The 23950-nt window shown below is 38.5% G+C and overlaps 1 protein-coding gene across 5 annotated transcripts in view; it reads left to right on the top strand.

Moving 5' to 3' along the window:
* grid2 (glutamate receptor, ionotropic, delta 2) overlaps positions 1–23950 on the top strand; it is a 749910-nt gene that overhangs the window by 318901 nt on the left and 407059 nt on the right. The window lies entirely within an intron of this gene.

Here is a 23950-nt window from a genome sequence, read left to right as displayed (position 1 = left end):
TTGGATTTCTGTAACATTTCCATTATTAGATTAAGGTACTGCAATAAAACATAGATGCATTTTAGGGCTTTATAAACAACTTTAGCAAGTGTGTCAATAAGAAGACAATATTAGACTTTTTTCTGATCTCATATTAAAGGTACACAATTGAGCTATGCTTTAAAATATTTTTGTTGCTTTTTAAATTAATCCTGTACATGTGTCTGAGGGATCAAGCAATGCTTGAATGCCTTTGAAATACAGGCTCTGTTTTCTTTATTTGAACTCCTTAAATGTTGTATTTATCTCTTTGGTCCATATTACAGACCAATGGCATCCATTTCAAATAAGGCCTTAAAGACACTCACCTTCAAAGGCAGCAATCTTTAATTGAACAGTAAAGCATATAAACATTTCTTTAGTCTGCCCACTCCTTGAGTCATTATTGTGTGTCACACCAACTTGAAAATGTTGTGCACAACAATAAAAAACTAAGAGTTAAAATATCTAAGCTCGAAAAAATTGCTTTTTAAGCACATGGTGCCAATTTAAAATCAACGTTCACTGTATAAATGTATGGGTTTATATAGACGTATACACTCAAATTTGTTTAGATTCTTGTCAATTAAGCCGTATGTCTCAGATTCCAAGTCGCAAGTTCATTTAGCGCCAGAACAATGAGCCAAAACAAACAGCTAGAGTCTTAATAAGCTACACCAAGCAATACAAAGACTGAAGTCCTGCAACAGATGGTATGGGCCCTACAGATTTCTTCTCTCAGCATCAATGAGTCCGGCTGGGATCGCATGAGGAGACAGAATGTACCCGGACAGCCTATATCCAGGGTTTATGAAAGTCTAAATAAAAGTGTAATATTAGTATTTTTTTTAAATTTGAAGAGCTTTCACAATATTGTAAATGTAGAATTTAGTCCCTTCAGCCTATTATCTAATCATCTCTTAATAAACATGTTTTTCTTAAAATAAACATGTTCAAAAATTTGTCATCAATCATTAAACCGGACTAATTGGGAGAGTTACAGTTAGAAGGGTTCAGAACAGCAAACAAAAAAAATAACAACAAAAGGAGTATATTTAAAAACGAATGACTAATAATACATAAATGATAAAAAAGTAGTAAAAAGATCATATGGATAGAATTAATTGGTTGAAAAACTTGTGTGGCTTCAACCTAATGGATAAGACAAGAAGTTTTCTAGTTTTCACAACATTAAGAAGCAGAACAAGAGTATTCATTTATATAAAACTCTTTAACCTAAATGCTATTTTTGCTGGTCAAATTGTTAACAGCCAAAAACAAACTATAATCTTTAAAACCTGCACAACTGGTGAAGACTTTGTGGAGTCATCAGAAGGCACTGGAGGCCACACTGTGACAGTCTGCTGTTGGCACCACAGAGACAAACCTCTGATAAATATTTGATGATGCATTAAATTATACATTGGTAAGTGGGAGAAACACACGTGCCTCCAAGGAGATACAGGAATACGCGCAAATGAGTTCGTACTTTCGCACCAAGAAGTTTGATTTTTTAGTAGGATTCATTGACATAAGCCGATGAAGAACAGTGACAATTCATGTCAAAGTACTAATTTATTGGCCTGCTCAAGGAAATAGGCCCTCTTGATGACACCTCAAATGATACTACTTTAAGAACAGGTGTAACCACTGTATTGTTTGTAAATGTGACATCAGTATAAACTTTATTTTTCATTCTTATTATGGAGGAATAAGGCTTTTAAAGTCTTTTAAAATACAATTTTATCTAGGATGATATAACAGACATCATTTAGATGATTTTTGCTTTCTACTCTTCTTGTTGCCTAGATGGTGGAGATATTTTTGCCTTAATCTTAATCCAACTGAAACCGTTACATGCAGAGTCATTGCCTCTCCTGGGAAACTGTGTAGACTACATCATTACTCTTCTGGAGCTCTGCTGGTATTAATATTGGAGTGATGTGCACTGGTAGTTGCTGCTGCAATATCAAATTACATTTCATGGAGGGATCAAGGGATACATTACACTTTTTAGCTTCAGAGAGTATAACATTTCAGTTTTTGTCATTACATGGCTCCTGCCCAGTTAGTAGCATAACTGATGTGTAATTGTATGTAGTAATACTCTGATTTCCCAAGAATGTGGCCTGGTTTCTAAGTTTTATAAACTTAACCATGTAAATTAAATTAAAAAAATCGAGGCATAGTCAAATACAGTTGTCTTTTTACATATGTACTTACCTTTTATGATGCGAACGTTCGAGTAGAACATATTCTTTTTATCTCCAAGTTATTCAGCGTCAACCTACATTTACCTTGAAGGTGGCAGTTTTGAAAGAGAAACTTGTGGGATAAAGACTTTTAAGTTTAAATCCCCCTGCTTGGAGGAAGCAATTTCCAGTCCTCTCATCTGAAGATGACTTGTCAAAGTGGCCTCTCCTCCCTACCACTTAAAGTCAAATAACGGTTTGAGCATGTCATCCAAGAAACCCCAGGTTGTTTAAAGGATAATTCTTCAGAGTAAATCTTTGATTTTATTTCACAGATTTATTCTAAGCTGCCTTCACTTTTCCATTATGTGTTTTCAAATGCAATACGTTCTGGTAAATTCAATAGCAATAAACCTGATGGCAAATTATGAAATATCTTGAAGCTGGAAGTTTAGTCCTCTTGCTTCTAAAATTGTGGACCTGTAAATAATATTGACTTAAGGATATAGATTGGTTTGCACATTTTTACGGATTCTTGGTGGAATTTTGCTAAAACTTGTTTTTGGGGCATTTATAAGGGGCTTACATTTTTTCTAGATTCCAAAGAAATTACTTTTGTTAACACCTGAATCTAAATACCTGTGGGTCTGAGTGTGAGCGGCAAGGCAAGTGCACGCGCAACGCTACCTCAGTCCCCGCCTACAGGTGCAACAGGGTAGACACCATTGAGCACCGAGCCTACACCAAGATGGGACAAGCACTCGGGACCGGCATCTCCCACCACGCCCCCGCAACCACACAGACACACCACATCACTGCCTCTGCATTGATATAGAATTTCTCACCATAGTCTTTATCAAACTCTGTGTGAAACATTGTTTACATCTGCAAGTGTGTGACTCAATGGCCAGCAGCATGCAAAGTGCCAAGCTGACACCAAGACAGGAAACTTTAGGAAACTAAGGTTTTCACAATATGAACACCTTTGTTCTGGTAGGTTGTAATCTGTGATTCCAAATGTGATTTGGATCCAATTTTCTTGTGTAGTTTAGAGGAATTTGTGCTGATACATTACAAGTTGGCAGTGATATTTCATAGGCTTATTTCATCTTTCCACCATTAACCATTTGATCACTTTTCCTTTCAACTGTCTTACAATTTCCTAGAGACTGGGAGGCCATCATAAATTCTTCTTCCTGATGAATGACTGGAATAATAATCAGGGAGAAATGGGTAGGATAATCCCAGTTGTGAGCCTCCATATCTAAATACTTTAAGAAACCGAGTAGTTATGTACTACAGGCTGAAACTTAATCTTTGCACTAACAGAGGTACTCTGTTTATACCCTATGAATGAAAGGCAAAGGTTGTTACCTTGTCATTCTGTCTTCCTTTTTTGTTCTGATTTAAAAAAAGTTTTAGTTTTCTATTGCTAAAGATTTTGGCCTTAGACTGAAGTCCATCCTTCCTGATATAATGTTGTCCTTAGTAATTAAAACTGTTAACCTACAGTTACAGCCCTTTTTAAAAGTGAAATTCCTGTTACCTTTAAAATTTTTGGTGCCCATTTTCTTGTTGTTTACCTAGTGTCTAGATATTTTTGAGCTGTTGTGCAAGTAAGATTTTTATACGGTTTTTCAATTAGGTTCACACCAGGGCACCGTCATTTCATTTTCTTGACTGACTGCATAGCATTTGCATTAAGAGTTTGTTGATACCTTGCAAAATTCATTGCTTTTTCCTGTGCAATACTTCCTGTGCTACCGGCTGGTATAACCAAATGCAGTATATTTCAATTCTTATGCATAGTTTCACTTTGCATGGTAATTCTTACAGCTAATGTTGCTTTCTAACATTTCTGGGTCTCTAAAATCTTGTCTTGACTTTCAGTGTTTTTGTTAACTAATAACATGTTAACCAGTTTGATAGTGGATGTTTCATAAAGCCTTGTATGTATTGTGTCTTGCTCTTAACAGTTTTCAAATGTTTCAACGAAATTAAAAGTGTCTTTATCTAGTGGTTAAATTGTTATCAGCTGAAAAATTGTTCTTGACCACCTGCAAAACTCATATATGCTTGTTACCTAACAGTCAAGAAGTAACAAGCAATGTATCATAATTGATTCTAAAAATATGCAGTAAATTAAGTTTTCCTACATTGTCAGAAATGTCTGTCCACCAGCCTGTGTTCAGTCTTCGTGGTAACTAACTGTTGTACTGACTAATGGATGGTTGTAGTCTTCTCTTTCATTTCTTCACCACAGCATGATGATCTAAGTTTAGCAGCAGACTATAGTGCAAAGTCTATATAGTGACACTGAACAACTAGTGTGTGTTAATGTGTAGAGTTTGCTTCTCCTCCTGACCTGGTGTTTACACTTCCTCTCATAGTACAAAAACATGAATACTAAGTTAATAACACATTCTATGAAGCTTGTTTTAGTGAATCTAAGTATGCATTATGGTGTGTTTCTGTGTTGGTCCTAAGATGCCCTCTGCCTATCATCCACTGATAGCTGGATCCAGTTCTTTGGGTCTAAATAAGACATAAGGTTATAGTAAAAATATTGAAAGAATATTGCTAAATTGTTTAAAACAATAAATGCTTATGTAAGTGTCATTTAATATCAGCAGTATTGATAAAAAGTGAATGCAAAAAAGAACCTTGGTTTTGATGGAAATGTGTACATTAATCAGCGATGAGCACGCTTGTGCAGAAAGTCCACAGCCTGTGCTATAACTTGTTACCATGGTAATCTGAGATAGAAAGAGAGTGAAAAGAAAATGGCACAAGATTCATATAGATGAAGGAATGACATACTGAATAAGGGATAAATAGCCTGAAAATGTGGGATGGAATACAGACATGTATCGGTGAATGAGACACTATTGAGCATGCATTGTAGAGAACTAAAGAGGAAAAACCAAATTAATATTTAGTTATGCAGTGTTCTCATTAAGGATTTGTGTATTTATCAAGGACTTCTCCTTTATGTAGGGCACAATGATAAGGTTTGGAATACGATATTAGGTCTGTTAGATAGACCCTCTACTGTGCTCTTTATACACCTTTTCTATGCTTGCACATTGGTTCCTATTTTTAAGTTGAATACTGTGTTCATCTTGTGATTGAATTGTGTTTGACTGATGCACAGAGAAGAAAACCTGTTAATATTCAATTTATAATGTATAATGTTAGGCTTCTATAGAACTAAAGGGAAAGAGCAATAGTGAAGTTAACATCTTTGCAATAATATCCTCACAAGGTTGTGGAACATAATTTATTATGAGCCAACGAGGTTCAATAACTATATTATTGAAGATTTATCCTGTCAATATTAACTTTAGAATTTAGAATCCTGTCTAATTGTTTCCTTTATGTCCGTAAAACAATAAAGTCTGCCTTTCCTCACATACTGTACAGACGGACTTTTCCGTCTGATAAATATGTCTAAAATGCCTCAAAAATAAATAAACTCTTATTGCAGAAGTATTACTGTACATTAGACATTTTTGAAAAAGTCTACCTTTTAATTTCAATACATTTACTTAGTGAGGAAAATTTACAATTGAGATTTGCTTTTAAAAAAAATCACAGGTGATACAATCAATGTCATTACATTATGCACCAGGCCTGTACAAAGGAGAGCACTTAAACTTATTTGACAAGGTTATAGCATGCATAAAAATTGTGCTGTAAGCTCTCTTCTCTTAAGTTCACAACTCAGGCTTTAGATAACAAGATTTAACCTTGGTACTCAGTTGATCGTGTGTTTTGGATCAATATTCTGTAGAAGAGCTTTGTGACAACCAATTTTCTGTTTTGTGGTAAAGTCCACAAGATTTTAATATAAACCATCCTGATATTTGGAAAATTTTATTGTGCACTCTAACATGTTTCCTGGTACGTTTGAGAGAGAAACAGGCCCTCAGCATCACAAATCCTCCACCATACTTAGCAGTGGCATGAGGTGCTTTCCCCCATATTCATTCTTTGTTGTAGACCAAACACATTTGTGGTGTTTTTGCAAACTCCATGTTTACACTTATGATACTATGCTAAAAGCACTTACCTTGCATAACAAATTACCAGTTGCCATTTAGATAATGTTTAATAGTTGTGTTCGAGAGCTAATGACCTTAAGATGCCACTCTTTGATGCAGTTCTCCAAGAGAAATTGTTGGAGATCCCCTTAGCATCCTCCACACTGTAGCCAGTGGCTAAAAGAAAGGGGCCTCTGAGTCAGGTCATATTTACCCCAGGAAAACAGAAAGGCATGGATTGCTAATTAGAAGATCCTGTATATCATAATCAACTTGAAGTATAAATTTAGAAAATGGCTTCCTTGGAATTAATGTTATGCATATCAGCATTTAAGCCACCAGTGAATTTGTTTAAAAATATAGTTTTGGGGAACTCTGCATTGTTTTTTTCTGTTTGTTTTCCCTTAATACACAAATTTAAGGTGAATGCAGACATTAAAGTGGTAGATGCTAGTCTCTCATTTAGTTTTACTTCATCTTCTAGTTCTATTGTTTTCCAAGCGCCTGATAACAGACCTCCATACTGTGGTGTTGTTGATACTTTTCTAGCATTGTAAGCAGTGGTCACATTAGCATGAAAGTGACTTGTGTAAATGACCGTAAAGTATGCAGAGATGGCACTGTGGCCTCTTTTTTTATTAGAATATATATCACCATTTCTGTGGCGTGACTATAGCAGTGAACAGCGTGAAGGTATAGCATACATTTGTGAAAGCATGTATCCCTGTGCCAGTGTGTGCCGTTGTCGTGTGACGTTGAGGAATGGAGGACCCAAATAAATTCTGGCATGGCTCAGAAAGCAGAGAGTGAACTGTATCATAATTTTGTTTAAAATTATGCAGGATGCTGCAAGGCAGGAAATAAAAAACAAACAGGCTGAGTGTAACTGAAGTGAAAATAAAAGCTGACAAGAGTAAACATGCTATGCAGCTGAAAATCTGAATCTGTGATTCCAGTCAGATGACTCTCGTTTGTTTTGGACAATTAAGTGAGGTCAGTTACCTTAGGATATGACATTACCAGCCATTTAAAATGACTGTAAAACTGTTGAGGACACAAACTTTACATAGGCTTCAAAATGACTGTAAAACTGTTGAGGACACAAACTTTACATAGGCTTCAAGGCAGGCAGGCAGGCATTATACAGGTCCTTCTCAAAATATTAGCATATTGTGATAAAGTTAATTATTTTCCATAATGTCATGATGAAAATTTAACATTCATATATTTTAGATTCATTGCACACTAACTGAAATATTTCAGGTCTTTTATTGTCTTAATACGGATGATTTTGGCATACAGCTCATGAAAACCCAAAATTCCTATCTCACAAAATTAGCATATCATTAAAAGGGTCTCTAAACGAGCTATGAACCTAATCATCTGAATCAACGAGTTAACTCTAAACACCTGCAAAAGATTCCTGAGGCCTTTAAAACTCCCAGCCTGGTTCATCACTCAAAACCCCAATCATGGGTAAGACTGCCGACCTGACTGCTGTCCAGAAGGCCACTATTGACACCCTCAAGCAAGAGGGTAAGACACAGAAAGAAATTTCTGAACGAATAGGCTGTTCCCAGAGTGCTGTATCAAGGCACCTCAGTGGGAAGTCTGTGGGAAGGAAAAAGTGTGGCAGAAAACGCTGCACAACGAGAAGAGGTGACCGGACCCTGAGGAAGATTGTGGAGAAGAGCCGATTCCAGACCTTGGGGGACCTGCGGAAGCAGTGGACTGAGTCTGGAGTAGAAACATCCAGAGCCACCGTGCACAGGTGTGTGCAGGAAATGGGCTACAGGTGCCACTTTCCCCAGGTCAAGCCACTTTTGAACCAGAAACAGCGGCAGAAGCGCCTGACCTGGGCTACAGAGAAGCAGCACTGGACTGTTGCTCAGTGGTCCAAAGTACTTTTTTCGGATGAAAGCAAATTCTGCATGTCATTCGGAAATCAAGGTGCCAGAGTCTGGAGGAAGACTGGGGAGAAGGAAATGCCAAAATGCCAGAAGTCCAGTGTCAAGTACCCACAGTCAGTGATGGTCTGGGGTGCCGTGTCAGCTGCTGGTGTTGGTCCACTGTGTTTTATCAAGGGCAGGATCAATGCAGCTAGCTATCAGGAGATTTTGGAGCACTTCATGCTTCCATCTGCTGAAAAGCTTTATGGAGATGAATATTTCATTTTTCAGCACGACCTGGCACCTGCTCATAGTGCCAAAACCACTGGTAAATGGTTTACTGACCATGGTATCACTGTGCTCAATTGGCCTGCCAACTCTCCTGACCTGAACCCCATAGAGAATCTGTGGGATATTGTGAAGAGAACGTTGAGAGACTCAAGACCCAACACTCTGGATGAGCTAAAGGCCGCTATCGAAGCATCCTGGGCCTCCATAAGACCTCAGCAGTGCCACAGGCTGATTGCCTCCATGCCACGCCGCATTGAAGCAGTCATTTCTGCAAAAGGATTCCCGACCAAGTATTGAGTGCATAACTGTACCTGATTATTTGAAGGTTGACGTTTTTTGTATTAAAAACACTTTTCTTTTATTGGTCGGATGAAATATGCTAATTTTGTGAGATAGAAATTTTGGGTTTTCATGAGCTGTATGCCAAAATCATCCATATTAAGACAATAAAATACCTGAAATATTTCAGTTAGTGTGCAATGAATCTAAAATATATGAATGCTAAATTTTCATCATGACATTATGGAAAATAATGAACTTTATCACAATATGCTAATATTTTGAGAAGGACCTGTATTATATTATAGTATATTATATTATATTATATTATATTATATTATCAGTATTAGGTCACAAAGACTGCCTGAGTGTGAAACAGCAGAACCGTTTCTGTGTAATATTATAAACCATGCACCTAAATGACCTCAAGAAATAGTTATCCAGAAATATCCGCAATAATATTTTGCTAGAGTAGACCAACAGAACGGGGGTAGGGAGAGATTATATTTCAAGGATGGTGGTAGAGAGATAGTATTAAGACCTTCAAGCTTGTTTCCGCTCAGTTTTACTTTAGAAAGAAAATTGACCGCTGCCTCAGTCAGCTATTAATCTAGTAACAGTGGGTTGCTCAAGTGCAAAAAACATACATATGCAATTTTAATAAGCATGAGAATAAATTCAACAGGCTCAATGGCATAATTGGAATTATAATTGGTATCCTGGCTCAGGCAACTAGCTAGCATAACCAGCATAGACCTGGTTGCGCTCTGAAACACTAAGTGCATATTTCTGTGTAATAACTTGTACAATTGTATCACTTTCTTATTATTTGTGCACAAATAAACTATAAAAGGGTTTTAGTAAATTACGTTTTGTATAAAGAACTGTACTAATGTGCTCTTAAGCTTTCAGTCTTGGGTTATTGTTAGAAGTAGAGCTGAATGTTGATGCAGATGGATTTATTTTTTTACACTACCAGCCAACATTTTCAGATACACTTTCTCACTTAAAAGGTCTCTTTATTTTCAAGACTATTTACATTGTAGATTCTCACCAAAAGCAAATAAACTGTGAATAAACACACATGGAATTATATAGTATACAAAAAGTGTAAAATAAGTGTAAACATTTTATATTTTATATTTTTCAAAATAGCCACCCTTTGTTTTGACTATTGCTTTGCCATCTTGGCATTCTCACCATAAGCTTCATGAGGTGCTCAACTGACAGGGTTTTCCAAAGATTCTTGAAAGAACTTCCCAGAAGTGTAATGAGAGACAGCTAAACTGTAATATTTCAGTCATCACACCAAAAGGGGGCTATTTTAAGGAATCTAAAATACAAAACATATTTAAAGTTCTTATTCAATTTTTCATTTGCTACGTTTTTCCCTTTGTGTTCATTTACAGTTTTGATGCCTTTAGTGATAATCTACGAACAATGTAAATAGTCATAAACATAAAGAAAACAATTAAACGAGAAAGTGTGTCTAAACCTTTTGACCGGTAATGCATTTTTTAATTTTTTTTGCCACACTAGCGGACTTAATTTTTCTTACTTTTTCTAAAGTTAGCTGACAGGAAAGGGGTGGAGAGAGGAGGAAGACATGCAGCAAAGGTTGTCTGGTCTGGGAGTCAATCCCGCAACAGCTGTGTCAAGGACTAAAGGCTCTGAATATGGGTCGTGTGTTTTTCCCCTGCGGCACTGCCGTACCCCCAGATGGTTTTAGTTTTTATGACATTCTTAAGTTTCAATCTGTCTGACCATATTATACTATACTGAAAACACATTCATATATCTGTAGCAGATCATTGTACATGTACTTTAAAAAAAATGGAGCAATCATACCTTTACCTAAAAGTAGATAAACTAAAAATATTGATAACCTGCCTCATGAACCACCCACCTGTGTTACTGACCTCATGGTTGAAAGCATGCTTCTACCTTGCCAGGCCCCTTGCAGTTTGCCCATCAACCTTTCAGCTAAGCTTGGGTTCTGTTTATTGGCTTTTCATTTAGCCGAAGGATAGTCCTTATCTTGCTCTCTCTGCCTTCTCCTCAGATGGAAAATGTTAATCTGTAACTGGAGGAACAGAAAGAAAACAGAACGGTCAACAGTGACACATGAGGCTCCATCAAACTGAGCACAAGGGCATCTCAGGGATGTGTGCTTGGTCCATGGCTTTTTATGATAATGATGATAATGTACCTGACAGTCTCCCAACAAATCAATTGCTTCTTCATTGAAGGTCTGCACTTCTAAATAGTTTTGGAGTCCACATCAATAAGGTTTACTCAGACGTTTAACAACAAAATGCTTAGAAAACACAGAAAGTCCTTTCTCCATAAGATAATACAGACAAAAACTCGTAGAAAGCTTCCATAATGTGTGTTAAGGGTGACCAAGAGAATCTTCGCTGTCACTGCCATCTTTTAAGATCTTTTTCAAGGCAGAAATTAAAGAATGGAGCTTGTTGTATTGTGTAGGATACCTCTTCCCTGACTCATGTTCTTTTGAAGACTAAATCAAGAACAGAAAACACACAATTCCAACTTAATTCTACCAGCAACAAGGCTCCTAAGCTCCTAGTAACAAGCCTGATATTTTTTTGAAGGTCAGTTTTGTTTCAAAACGTTTCTAACTTCATGAAAATATTTGACCTTATCATCTCCAAAGTGAAATACCAAAGTGAAATATATTTCTGTTAAAACTGTGACCTTTTATGAGACTGTGCGCATAATTACTTATTTAAAAAAAAAAAAAAAACATTCTTGTGTCCTATTTAGTTCAGTTATGAAACATGCAAATCAGTAGCCCTTTTTCACACTATAGTGTTTAGTTTATAACCAGCTTTTGTTAAATTTTACAAGATTTTTGTGTAAAAGACTTATTTACTCCCTTAAAATGTTGATATTAAAATATTGAATTGAGAGGATGCTGCCATTAAAACTGCTCATTACCTTATAAATGTACAGAAATAGCAGTGACTTTAAAGTCATTAGACATTTTCACCTCTCAGAGGGGCTCCATGTGATCTGTAGAGTTACAGCAAAGAGACTCTGGATTTTCTGTGTCTATATCATGTCTGAAAATGTATTATTTTCTTTTAATTCTCAAGTGTACTAAATGTGGGTGGATGATTTGCGAAGTGTGCTAAGCTATCTTAAAAAAGTGGATTTTTTCTCTTGAAATGTTTTAGAAATCATTAGCTGTCTTTTAAAGATCTTTTAACACCAAAATAATTCAGTTTCAGTTCAGATATTACATGTATTGTGGCTTAATGCATGTGTAATTTTAAGTTGATCCCAATGATCAACTTTTAAGTTGATCCAAAAAAAAATCAGTGGAATCTCACTTTTTGTGTTTCCACAAAGAATTTTCATAACTCTCAAAATGTATTTTAAATTATCTCTGTTCGATGCAGAATTATCAAGTTCATGTTTGATCATCTTTTGTGTTTTAGATGTTGAACTTGGTATAATCAAATGACACCTAGACTCTTTGACCACATCCACACCAAGCAGTAAATTGCATCCGTTTGAGTGACCCGATCATGCACTATTTACAGCCATGAAACTACCTTAGAAACATTGAGGACGCTTTTCCTCAGATCAGCCCCAGGGATTGCCAGGAACATCTGCATTTGCATTAGTATGGTAGTCTAAAAGCAATCCATCCTGGGACCAATTACAGGGTGACCCAGGCAGCTGTTTTATGAGTTATTGGATTTGCAAAGATGTCCCCAAAATGGTACCACACAATTCAAAAGCTGTGGAGATTTCTCCAGTGTTTTTAACTGAATATTGTCAGTCCAACAGTGTCTTGGACTTTGTGAGACCTTAAAGAACTGCTTCCTTTTATATTTAACATTAATAATTTCAGACATGGACAATTAAGGGTGCCATGCTCAAAGCACATACCATCACATCAAAGGCCCATAATACTAACTTACTCTTCCTTCCTAAGATGAACACCTACCCTGACAGTGACAGACAGACTTCGCTTTGACTAAAAATATTATGGGGTTTTAATTATGCGAGATCTCCTGTCACCAGATGTAAAATTGTGATTGTGAGTTCAGTGTATTGGATGCCAAAATAGACTAGGCTTTTTACTTTTACCTCAAGTCTGTTTTGTCATTACTGACAGCTTTTTATTGACAACAAGGTTGCTTGTGGTAGAGCATGTATGATTTCTTTGAGTTGAAACCTGATGGCGTGGTATCTTAGTTTTCAGGATACTCTCACAGAAAAAGCCCGAGTCATCCTTTTCCTGGAAACATTACTGTAGGTGTTACGTCATTCTTTAAGGACAAATGCCTAAAATAGCAAAATATGTTGTGAGGAGGAATGGTAGCAGGACAGGAAAGCTCTCCTGTGAGATCAGAGTGAATGAGAAGGAGAAATGGCTGACAGTGTGTGTATGCCTGAAGGGAGTTAAGGGAAGTCAAAGAAAGGCAAAGACAGGAGGGAGGGAATATGGTGGAACAAGTGGCAGGAACAGCAGAGTTCAGTGAGCAAGAAGAGGGAATGGGACACTCCATTATGAGTGACATGAAAGCAAGCATTCATTTGAAGAGGGGTAAAAATGTTTTTTTTTTCTTAGAAATAATTCCATGGCCTGTTTTAAGGCTTTTAAAGCAGCATTTAAACAATCTGGCACCAGAGTTTTCCTGGATAAGAATTATGAAGCAAGGTCTTCCTAACCTTACAAGGCTAATGAAGTATTGAAGTTCCTTTTGTGCTTTGCTATAGAGAACAGTAACCATATCAAGTAAAAATAATAAGAAACCAAAATCTTATGGTCATACTGGCATACCTTAAGTTAAAATAAAGTAGTTTTGTCTGAGTTAATGCTTATGCTATAAAGCAGCTTTGACTACACCATGGACTGGGCACAAGTTTATGAGGACCTTGTAAATATGGCATAGTCACAAAAACCCCAGAGGTCTTGTCTCCATGCCATGGCACTGTCAATCCTTCCTCAGGGTCCTGTGGCTGGGTTTTCCAATGATCTGGCATCTTCTGACACATTGTGTGACTTTGTAATCGGCTTGGGATCTGGGTAGTTTGGAAATGTGGATAACTAAAGTGTTGATGCAGAGAATGTAATGTTGGCATGCTTTAGATTCTGAGATCACAAGGAAGGACTGCTGCAAAGTCAATGACTCAATGCAATTGGCTGGGTTTCCCAGATACCTTTTTTTTTTACCAATTGGCATCAGCTGATTTTGATTGCATGAGAGTATTTAATAATAATAAAATTCTACCATACGTAACTTGTTCTGTATTTGGCTATATGATTAGACATATGAATCTGTCCTTTTTGTAAAGTGTATTGACATGACATTTGTTGTAAATTCCTGATGTACAATTAGAGTGAGTTGAGTTGAAAATAGGTAATATATTCAATATTCACAGTTAGATGTGATATCAGGGATGTTTTTGTGATAGAATGTTTTCAGGTTTACCAGGTTTGCTGAAAAAATGGTTTACCCTACTGAAAAGAGCAAAAGCAAATGTTTTTACCTATAAACAGGTAGTTTATAGCCTAAAGGTAAATTGTTATTTTAGGTCAACCAAGCAACTTTGGTTATTATGAGACCAACACAAATTCTTCACCCTCAATTTAATGACATTTAATGTTTCTAAATAAACATGTTTAATGTCTTTTATCTTTTGCTCCATTTTAAATAACGTTTTTGTAGTTTACTTGGGAAAACGAGGTAAACACAAAATCAAAATAAAAAGGGTATTCAATGTCCTATACACAAACAGAATGCTTTTGTGTTTATTAGGTTCAGGCTCACCCAAGGCTGTTTTACCCTTATAAAACATGATAAATGTTTTTTGGGGGGTTAGAGGGTTAAAAAACAGACTTGATAAACACTGACATTATTTCTCACTAATTAAACCACTATATCTAAGGGCATACATAAGATTCATATTTATCTTTTTGTCCTAGTTATCCAGAAATTCCTAAAGGTGTTGCTTCATTGTAGAATAATTAATAAGTGTTTCAAGTCTATTTTATTATGGACCTGCTCTGAAACTGTACATTATTATTATTCCATAAAGTCATAATAACTTTCCTGCTGTAATGTTTCTTTCATAGTCATAACTCTTGCAAATATAACCCATAAATGCCCTTCCCATTTTCACAGTGGGTGTGGTGTTCTTGTAGGCTTTATTATTCTGTCTTAGGATACAGGGCTAATGTGTCTTTCTGTCATCTTTAGATTGTGCATTCTCCCACAGGCATTTAAAGTATCTAACATGTATTTTAAACAATAACTCCAATCAATACGTCTCATATTTCTTTACTTAAGTTATTCCTGGCTCTTTTTTTCTCACCACTAGCAGATTCAGGCTCCTTATAGCTCCTTGAAAATATTATTCTATGGCAGTTATTGTTTTTTCTTACTCCACAGACAACTTAAGTTAATAATGCTCAACAAAATACTAAACAACAGATATTGAACATATCACTAGTATGTCTTTTATTAATATTGCCAGACTAACTGAAGTCTAGACTGCAAAAAATAAATACATAAACACATGCATTTATCATCACCACTCAAAACTACCAGTAGTTCCCTGGGACTTGTTTTGAAGAAAGAAAACATTTTGTCACATTATTAAACTTTCAATGTAACCAACAGAAGTCTTGTAGAAAAGACATTACCCTATAAAAAAAAAAATACCAACAGTTACTTGAAAATAACCACCAATTGAAATGTACAAAGGTGAACTTTCATTGGTCTTGCAAACATGAAAAACTCTCTCCCACAGCTAGAGCCATACTAATCTATAACCTGGTCTTGGTTCTGCTCTAAAATTATGTGGGTGAATATTTGTCTTGATTTTCATTTGCAAATGAACTAATTACCAGCGAATTATTCTGTTGAAATGGGTTAACATGGATCTCTGCTGATTAGAGATTAATAAAGCAAAGAAAATGCCCTAACAAAAACACTTTAGGCATTACTCCATGCATAATGTCTGAAGATGTATGCTACAATGCTCACATGTTGACATGTGCTTTTAATTACTATGCATGTATTTCTCATGGAAATAATTAAATATACAGAGTAATCTGAAATACATACCAAAATATGTGAAGAAAAATTACACACAATAATGTTTTTTTTATCTGAATCTTCTTAATAAGGTGACATGTTTCACCACAGCAAATCCCAAATATTTTCCATGGCAGAAAATCACCTTTAATACTATGAAAAACATAATCCTTTTTCAAGTTAAATACATAGAAATGTTTCAAATTGCCAATACCAAATTTAGCATTCTGATTATCTCTTATGAATTATATGATAACATATAAAAACAGCCTTGAACATATTTTTTCAATCTTTCCTTCCATGAGTGGTCAGTATTTATTGTAATAAACAGAAGCAGAGGTGATGTGACATTGCTGCATAGAACAATTGCTTTAAAGAGGGTTTTAATAATGTTTATAAATAAAAACCAAAGGTTAAATGTTTGGTGCCATTTTACATTTTAAATGGGCTTTGGCATCTTAGATTAATTATTTTCTATGGCAGCATTGCTAAAACAGTAGTCTCCCTTTTTATATTCTAAAGAATGTACACTTATACCTTATCTCTGAAATTTCTAAAGGGCTGCAAAAATATACAAATTTAGCATTTTCCATGACAGCTCGGCGCTGAAAGTTCAAAACAACACAACAAAAGTTGTCTGCTGGAGTCCATCTAACCTTCCTTTTGTCTGCTGAAAATCTTGTTCTCTTCCACCCTCTCTCGTAGCCTGAACAAAACGCAGACATGGCTGCATGATTCAGTAAATAGCTTTCTTTTAAATAGCATCTTACATTTTTGTGCATCCCTTGACTATTTTAAACAGCTTGCTAATACTGAAAACCATGTCTGACTCTTCCTCCCACAGTAAAAACACCCACACTGAGTTATTTTCTGTATTTAAGGTGATCCCATTGCTGTTAGTATAGAACTTGCACTGATCAGAAAAAATACGGACTAATACGTTTTCCACCTGCCAGTCACAGGTCAGGTCCAATCCAGTCCAGCTTTATTTATAGAGCACTCAAAGCTTTCGCTACCTGAGACTGCAGGTTCAACATGCTCATGTTCCTCTGCAGTTCGGGTACCAGGAGAGCATTGGAGTGGACGACACTGTCCTCTACATGCTCCAACGGGCCTACACTTATTTGGACGAGCCAGGAAGTTATGTGAGGATTATGTTCTTCGACTTTTCGAGTGCTTTTAACACCATTCAGCCTCCCTTACTGAGAGAGAAGCTTGGAGAGATGAAGATGGCCCCCTCCCTCACTGTCTGGATTATTAACTACCTGACGGCCACAGTTCATCAGGTTAGGGAACCTTGTCTCAAGCACAGTAATGAGCAGTACCGGGGCGCTGCAGGGCATTGTTCTCGCCCCCTACCTGTTCACCCTGTACACAGCAGACTTCAAGCATAATTCTGAGTCTTGCCACGTCCAGAAATATTTGGACGACACAGCCATTGTGGCATGTGTGCGGAGAGAGCAGGAGCGGGAGTACAGAGACCTTGTGAGGGACTTCATTGACTGGAGCGAGTCCTGAACACATCCAAGACCAGGGGAGATAGTAGTGGACTTTCCCACAGCCTGTTAACATCCACAGCAGTAGCTTTGAGAGGGTGCAGATCTTCAAATACTTGGGTTTGCACCTTGACAGCAAGCTGGACTGGTCTGCTAATGTGGATGCAATCTACAAGAAGGGACAGAGTCGGCTATTCCTCCTAAGGAAGCTAAGGTCGTTTGATGTCTGTGGTGAGATGCTACGTACAGGTCCTTCTCAAAATATTAGCATATTGTGATAAAGTTCATTATGTTCCATAATGTCATGATGAAAATTTAACATTCATATATTTTAGATTCATTGCACACTAACTGAAATATTTCAGGTCTTTTATTGTCTTAATACAAATGATTTTGGCATACAGCTCATGAAAACCCAAAATTCCTATCTCACAAAATTAGCATATTTCATCCGACCAATAAAAGAAAAGTGTTTTTAATACAAATTACCTTCAAATAATCATGTACAGTTATGCACTCAATACTTGGTCGGAAATCCTTTTGCAGAAATGACTGCTTCAATGCGGCGTGGCATGGAGGCAATCAGCCTGTGGCACTGCTGAGGTCTTATGGAGGCCCAGGATGCTTCGATAGCGGCCTTTAGCTCATCCAGAGTGTTGGGTCTTGAGTCTCTCAACGTTCTCTTCACAATAACCCACAGATTCTCTATGGGGTTCAGGTCAGGAGAGTTGGCAGGCCAATTGAGCACAATGATACCATGGTCAGTAAACCATTTACCAGTGGTTTTGACACTGTGAGCAGGTGCCAGGTCGTGCTGAAAAATGAAATCTTCATCTCCATAAAGCAGATGAAAGCATAAAGTGCTCCAAAATCTCCTGATAGCTAGCTGCATTGACCCTGCCCTTGATAAAACACAGTGGACCAACACCAGCAGCTGACACAGCACCCCAGACCATCACTGACTGTGGGTACTTGACACTGGACTTCTGGCATTTTGGCATATCCTTCTCCCCAGTCTTCCTCCAGACTCTGGCACCTTGATTTCTGAATGACATGCAGAATTTGCTTTCATCCGAAAAAAGTACTTTGGACCACTGAGCAACAGTCCAGTGCTGCTTCTCTGTAGCCCAGGTCAGGCACTTCTGCCGCTGTTTCTGGCTCAAAAGTGGCTTGACCTGGGGAATGCAGCACCTGTAGCCCATTTCCTGCACACGCCTGTGCACCGTACTCCAGACTCAGTCCACTGCTTCCGCAGGTCCCCCAAGGTCTGGAATCGGCCCTTCTCCACAATCTTCCTCAAGGTCCGGTCACCTCTTCTCGTTGTGCAGCGTTTTCTGCCACACTTTTTCCTTCCCACAGACTTCCCATTGAGGTGCCTTGATACAGCACACTGGGAACAGCCTATTCGTTCAGAAATTTCTTTCTGTGTCTTACCCTCTTGCTTGAGGGTGTCAATAGTGGCCTTCTGGACAGCAGTCAGGTCGGCAGTCTTACCCATGATTGGGGTTTTGAGTGATGAACCAGGCTGGGAGTTTTAAAGGGCTCAGGAATCTTTTGCAGGTGTTTAGAGTTAACTCGTTGATTCAGATGATTAGGTTCACAGCTTTCGGCTCAGATCTCTCTTCACCACAATGGACCGGCACAGCGCCCCCATTACTGTGGCAGCTGCACCGATCCGTCTGTCGATCTCCCGCTCCATTCTTCCCTCACTCGTGAACAAGACCCCGAGATACTTAAACTCCTCCACTTGAGGCAGGAACTCCCCTCCAACCTGAAGAAGACAAGCCACCCTTTTCCGGTCGAGTACCATGGCCTCGGACTTGGAGGAGCTGATCCTCATCCCAGCCGCTTCACACTCGGCTGTGAACCGCCACAGCGCATGCTGTAGGTCTTGGCTAGAAGGGGCCAGCAGGACCACGTCATCCGCAAAAAGAAGAGACGAAATCCACTGGTCCCCAAACCAGACCCCTCCGGCCCTTGGCTCTCAATTTACTGGTCGGTCTACGTTCCTACCCTCACCTATGGCCATGAACTTTGGGTCATGACCGAAAGAACGAGATCACGGATACAAGCGGCTGAAATGAGCTTCCTCCGTAGGGTGGCCGGGCACTCCCTTAGAGATAGGGTGAGGAGCTCGGCCATCCGGGAGGAGCTCGGAGTAGAGCCGCTGCTCCTCCACATTGAGAGGAGCCAGTTGAGGTGGCTCGGGCATCTATACCGGATGCCTCCTGGACGCCTTCCTCGGGAGGTGTTCCAGGCACGTCCCACCGGGAGGAGGAACCAGGGGACGGCCCAGGACACGCTGGAGGGACTATGTCTCTCGGCTGGCCTGGGAACGCCTTGGGCTCCCCCTGGAGGAGCTGGAGGAGGTGTCTGGAGAGAGGGACGTCTGGGCGTCTCTGCTGAGTCTGCTGCCCCCGCGACCCGGTCCTGGATAAGCGGAAGACGACGAACGAACGAGGTTCACAGCTCGTTTAGAGACCCTTTTAATGATATGCTAATTTTGTGAGATAGGAATTTTGGGTTTTCATGAGCTGTATGCCAAAATCATCCGTATTAAGACAATAAATGACCTGAAATATTTCAGTTAGTGTGCAATGAATCTTAAAATATATGAATGTTAAATTTTCATCATGACATTATGGAAAATAATGAACTTTATCACAATATGTTAATATTTTGAGAAGGACCTGTATATTTTGTCAGTTGGTAGCAAGTATCCTCACATATGCTGCTGTCTGCTGGAGAGGCAGCATAACAAACAGAGATGCCAGGTGACTAGATAAGCTAGTTAAGAAAGCTGAGTCAGTGATTGGAGGGAGCATAGTATGACTGGGGGCTATGGTGGAGCGGTGTATGAAGAGTAAGCTGATAGTTATCAGGGACAATGCCAGGCAACCACTCCACCATATTCTGTTAGAGCGGAACAGTGGTCGCAGTGGGCGGCTCATCTCCTTGTGCTCACCGACCTAGCGGTACAGGAGGTCCTTCCTCCCCACAGTGACAACAACTCAGTCGATGACAGATGCTCCTAAGATGTCTGTGGTGGTTGCCCCCTGACACTCCACATGGGCAGTGTGCAATAGACTTACAGTACAGACCAAAAGTTTGGACACACTTTCTCATTCAAAGAGTTTTCTTTATTTTCATGACTATGACAATTGTAGCTTCACACTGAAGGCATCAAAACTATGAATTAACACATGTGGAATTATACACTGAACAAAAAAGTGTGAAAGAACTGAAGATATAGTCACCTGAAATAGTTTTCACTTCACAGGTGTGCCCTGTCAGGTTTAATAAGTGGGATTTCATGCCTTATAAATGGGGTTGCGACCATCAGGTATGTTGTGCAGGAGGTGGATACAGTACACAGCTGATAGTCCTACTGAATAGACTGTTAGAATTTGTATTATGGCAAGAAAAAAGCAGCTAAGTAAGAAAAACAAGTGGCCATCACAAGAAATGAAGGTCAGTCAGTCCGAACAATTGGGAAAACTTTGAAAGTGTCCCCAAGTGCAGTTGCAAAAACCATCAAACGCTACAAAGAAACTGGCTCACATGAGGACCGCCCCAGGAAAGGAAGACCAAGAGTCACCTCTGCTGCGGACGATAAGTTAATCCGAGTCACCAGCCTTAGAAATCGCAGGTTAACAGCAGCTCAGATTAGAGAACAGGTCAATGCCACACAGAGTTCTAGCAGCAGACACATCTCTAGAACAACTGTTAAGAGGAGACTGTGTGAATCAGGCCTTCAAGGTAAAATAGCTGCTAGGAAACCACTGCTGAGGACAGGCAACAAGCAGAAGAGACTTGTTTGGGCTAAAGAACACAAGGAATGGATATTAGACCAGTGGAAATCTGTGCTTTGGTCTGATGAGTCCAAGTTTGAGATATTTGGTTCCAACCACCGTGTATTTGTGCGGCGCAGAAGAGGTGAACGGATCGACTCTATATGCCTGGTTCCCACCGTGAAGCATGGAGGAGGAGGTGTGATGGTGTGGGGGTGCTTTGCTGGTGACACTGTTGGGGATTTATTCAAAATTGAAGGCATACTGAACCAGCATGGCTACCACAGCATCTTGCAGCGGCATGCTATTCTATCAGGTTTGCATTTAGTTGGACCATCATTTATTTTTCAACAGGACAATGACCCCAAACACACCTCCAGGCTGTGTAAGGGCTATTTGACCAAGAAGGAGAGTGATGGGGTGCTGCGCCAGATGACCTGGCCTCCACAGTCACCGGACCTGAACCCAATCGAGATGGTTTGGGGTGAGCTGGACCGCAGAGTGAAGGCAAAAGGGCCAACAAGTGCTAAGCATCTCTGGGAACTCCTTCAAGACTGTTGGAAAACCATTTCAGGTTACTACCTCTTGAAGCTCATCAACAGAATGCCAAGATTGTGCGGAGCAGTAATCAAAGCAAAAGGTGGCTACTTTGAAGAACCTAGAATATAAGACATATTTTCAGTTGTTTCACACTTTTTTGTTCAGTATATAATTCCACATGTGTTAATTCATAGTTTTGATGCCTTCAGTGTGAAGTTACAATATTCATAGTCATGAAAATAAAGAAAACTCTTTGAATGAGACTGTGTGTCCAAACTTTTGGTCTGTACTTTATATCCTTTTATTAGTATTATTATTAGTAGTACTATTACGATATGTTTTTTTTTAGCGGATTTATTAATTGATTAGTGTATTTCTTTAACTTTCAATGCGTGGTTGCTATCTAAAGAAAGACATGGACATAAGATCAACATAAAACCAACACCCCACTAAGTATTAAAGGCCAGGGTGAAAATATATTTTTTAAAGTGTTTAAAAAACAACCAGGGAGGATACCTGCATTATGTACAGCGGCAGATCATTCCAGAGTTTAGGACCGTCTACAAAGACCAGTCCCCTCTGAGTTTAAGCATGGTTCTCGGTACTGACAAGAGCAAAAGGTGGCACGTAGGGTTGTAAAAGCTCAGAAATGTAGAGCGGGGCGAGGCCATTTTAAAACAGAAAAAAAAGAATGACATGAATCCTAAAATTTATGGGCAGCCAGTGATGTGAACTCAAAACCGCTGAAATGTGCTCAAACATGTGTGTGTTAGTTAAAAGACGCATAGCAACATTTTGCACCATCTGCAGGCGTGTGATAAAAGACCTGCTGACACCAAAATAAAGGGCGTTACAGTAATCTGGCCGTTTGGTCACAAAGGCATGGATTACTGTCTCTGAGTGCCATTCCATGAGCATGGGCTTAATCTTGGCCATTTCCCGAAGCCAAAAGAAGCTTGACTTGATGACAGCCTTCAACTGGATGTCATCAAGATCCGATAAAGGCAGCTCTAGATAGTTGAATGATTTACACTTTTGCAAAGAAATTGGGTTTTTAATCTTTCATTTACAAGTTTTTTAACTATGATAAAGACCTGGGGTGAATAGCATTATTTTCTCCTTTTTCTCCAGTGAAATGATTTCCAAAGATGATCAGTCATTTTATCATCGCTTGCTATCTTAGAAAGTTTTCTGTATTGTCATATGATTTAGGAAGACAGACAAGGAAGCCAAAATGAATAAAAAGACAAGAAAACCATGAGAAAAAAGATGTAGAAAAGGTGTTTGCTCACATGATCATTACAATGCATGGCAAATTTAATAAAAAAAAACACTGCTCTACCCCTGCGATGGACTGGTGACCTGTCCAGGGTGTACCCCGCCTCCTGTCCATAGACTAGGCACCAGCTTCCCCGCGACCCACTATGGAAGAAGCGGTATAGATAATGGCTGTGTGACTGACTGACACTGCTCTAATGATATCTCTGTTCTCTGATGCCCAAAATAACTCTAATAGCCTTGCTGCTGTTTAATATTGGTGTTTTTTCATCTAATTATTTTTTTATGTTTTCTTATGCATGTCAGAAAATTTACAAAAGGACTTCACATAATCAGAATTGTATTTTAAAAATAACAGATAGTTAGGAGAGATCTAATTAATAGCTTTTCAAATGCAGCCATGTTTTAAAAAAAAAGGTACTATATTTTCTTGTTAACTGTTAACTATTAATGTTTGACAGTATTTGATGCAAATATCAAAAACATGCATCCTGCCTGAATGTATAGATTACAGATTTTCCCAACAGTTTAAAAGTAATTAGCATTATTAAAACACAGCTCATAAGCTTGTTAGCACCCACCCACCCACACACACATATACACTCACAAATAAGTAGTCTTGCACTACCTCTGGAAGAAAAATACCACTTACATTCAAACATGCAGATGGTTACTTCCAATCTTCCAGCTTGTCGCTGTGCAGCAATGTGTGTCAAAGTTTTTGTTTTTAATTAAAACTCTTGTGTTTTCTTTGATAAGACACCCAGTCAAGTGAATAGTCTGCACACTGTTTAGATTCAGTTCATGTATTACTCTGTACAAGTAGTGACAAACATATGGAGAGGGATGACAGGAAGCTGATGGTTATAGAGAAATGGGAAAAAACAACAATGCTGACGAAATCAAATGATGTGGATGGAAAAAGGCAACATTCATCAAGAAACCAGAGTTTTGTGCAAACTCGCACAAAATGCTGTAAAGTAGGCCTGCATTTATTGCTGGGAAGTAAAAAATTTGTAATGGGGCATTACTTTATATGATATGACAAGATCGC

Source organism: Girardinichthys multiradiatus, chromosome 12 (genome assembly GCF_021462225.1).
Source record: "Girardinichthys multiradiatus isolate DD_20200921_A chromosome 12, DD_fGirMul_XY1, whole genome shotgun sequence".
Classification (NCBI taxonomy): Eukaryota; Metazoa; Chordata; class Actinopteri; order Cyprinodontiformes; family Goodeidae; genus Girardinichthys; species Girardinichthys multiradiatus.
The sequence above is the reverse complement of the archived record's forward strand: the minus strand, read 5'-3'. Positions and strand labels throughout refer to the sequence as shown.